We start from the raw sequence: 2,629 nt of genomic DNA, 5'->3' as shown, positions 1-2,629 counted from the left end.
GGCAGACGTCTATCTGGCTGCAATTAATGCTCTTCATCTAATTCCCAGGTGCTTAGACGTCACGTAATAAATAACCGACGTCTATAGTGTTATAGACATCTGTGCTCCCTTAACTTGACGTCAATGGGTCTGTTAGGAAGGCGGGAAGACAGTCAATTTCTGCCATATAGACGTCTGGTTTCTGGGGAACGACGTCTATGTGGCTGTAATTAATGCTACTCACCAAACTCGTAGACACTTCGACGTCCAGTAGTAGGGAGCCGACGTCTAAAATGTTATAGACGTCGGCGCTCTAGGACAATCGTCGTCTACTTCCCTGACCGGAATTGAAAAGTCATTCCGATCAGCGCCGTACACGTCGGCGCCCCTTGTGTCCGACGTCTAAGGTGCATGCAAAAGGCAGATTAAAAGTTATCTTGGACGTCATATTAGTGAGATAACCGACATCTAGCTGACTATAGACGTCGGTTTTTGTAGCAACCGACGCCTCAATTCATGTTAAATAAACCACAGACTCGCAGTTTCGCAAACATCATCGTCTTCCCCCTCTCCTTTTTCTCTCTTGCAGCATTGCATTCCAGGTGCGTCTTTTTTTATTTAAACCTTTTAAACTTTTTCAGTTCGATTATATTAGTCTTTCATCGATTATCTTCTTATTCAACTAATTAAAATTTGTTTTCCTTGTGTTGTGTTTTAGTGCAGTTTTGTTCGTCTCTTGGGGTAACGTAGTACCACATTCTGCCTTTGCTAGCTGCCTCCCAGAAAAAGCGGCGTCTTTTGGATTTCTTATGACATTTCGACCCAAAAACGACCTTGGGTCGTTGCCTACTTATCGTTTCACCGTAATGTTTTCCTCTTGCTGTTGAAAATGGAACTAGACAAGAACTCAGATTCAGTTTTGGGTTGAAATGTCATGAGAAATTCAAAAGACGCAAGCTTTTTTTTGGGGGAAACTAGTAAAGACAGAGTGCGCTACTAGGCTATCCAAAGACAAGAACAAAACTGCACTAAAACACAACGACTATGTTAGACGTCGGCTAATGCATACACCGACGTCTATAATGACCTTAGACGTCGGCTAGTGACATGTTCAAAGTCTTTATTGTGCTCTTAGATGACGATTGGTTCCCACATCGACGTCTATATGGTGTTAATAGACATCGGAGTAGGCCTTAACTGACGTTTATTGACGTCGGACATGACACTAACTGACATCTTTATAGATGTCTGTTATATGGAGATTTGACGTCCCATTAGCGTCACCCGTAATGATGTCGATTGTGAAAAAAAACGTTAAAAACCCAAAACAACAGACGTCTAAAGTCCTTTTTGCACTAGTACAAATAATTATTTTATGATCTTAACTAAATTTATTTAAGTTAACTGATGTTTCATTTTAATGTTAGTTTATTAATGAAAATAATATGATGAAGAGTATATTTGGAATTAAATATTGTGATAAATAATAAAATAATAATTATAAGAGTTGTGATGTGATGAAAGATAAATAATAATTGTGAAAGTGCTTTCATTTGTAAAGTTAAAGGTGTGTATTGTAGATGAAAAAGTCAGCAATCGTAAGAAATTAAAAAACATTGACAAAAAGAAAGCTTATAGTCTGATGGGAAGTTCCTTTTGAGTAGTCCCCATCGATATTGTAGATTAAAAGTATCATTCAATGGGTGTCACTAGATTCAACTTGCATACTATAACTCCAAAATAGCCAGCAATAACTTAAAAAAGACAAAAAAAATCCAAAGAGAAATTTGTTTTTATCATTCACTAGATTCACCCTCGCACAGTAAGCAAGCCATTCAGATATTCTAAAATGTCATTCTCTTTTGTTCATAGTATAGCTGTATTGTTAAAAATTTAACACAGTAACTAAAAGGATATATATTTTGAACTTTTTTTCACAAGATTTTTTTTAACTTTTTAAAAAAAGTAAGACAATTTTAAATATTTTTCCTCTTTCAAGAGAAAAAAATATTAAGCTTTAAAATAAATAAATAAATATTGAAGCATATTAGTTAGCAATTAGTTTGTAAATTGATAAAGGTNGGTGCAGAGGCTATATTTGGTGGGGAGGTGAGATGCCGTGGGAGAGAGATCATCTCTAGGTTCAAAATATACTTATTTTTTTTCAATTATCGATTTTTCAACAAAAATATTTATTTTTATCTGTGTATTTTTTTTAATTTGAATATAATAATAATAATAATAATTTTAATATTTTAATTGTCCTTATTTAATTAATATTAAGAAAAAAAAAATACGATAACAAAACTATAGCCACATAAATATACATAAAATAAAACAATATAAATGGCATAATAATTTAAAACTTTATTAGAAATGACAGAAACGCCTTAAAGCGTAATGAATATATGTTTAAATTATTAAGGACCAGTCTGCTATTGCATTATTATGGTAATGAAGAAAGTGGCCAAGCTAGTATGTGTTTTTTTAAACACCATTTTCATTTTTATGTAATAAATATATGTATATGTGTAAAGTTATGTTTGACAAATGAAACCTTATTTTACCTAATTTTATAATTTCCTTACTATAATTAAAAAGTTCTTTGACTTTACTACTATAATATTCCATAAATGTACTTTTACTTAAC

Source organism: Vigna radiata, chromosome 6 (genome assembly GCF_000741045.1).
Source record: "Vigna radiata var. radiata cultivar VC1973A chromosome 6, Vradiata_ver6, whole genome shotgun sequence".
Classification (NCBI taxonomy): Eukaryota; Viridiplantae; Streptophyta; class Magnoliopsida; order Fabales; family Fabaceae; genus Vigna; species Vigna radiata.
The sequence above is the reverse complement of the archived record's forward strand: the minus strand, read 5'-3'. Positions refer to the sequence as shown.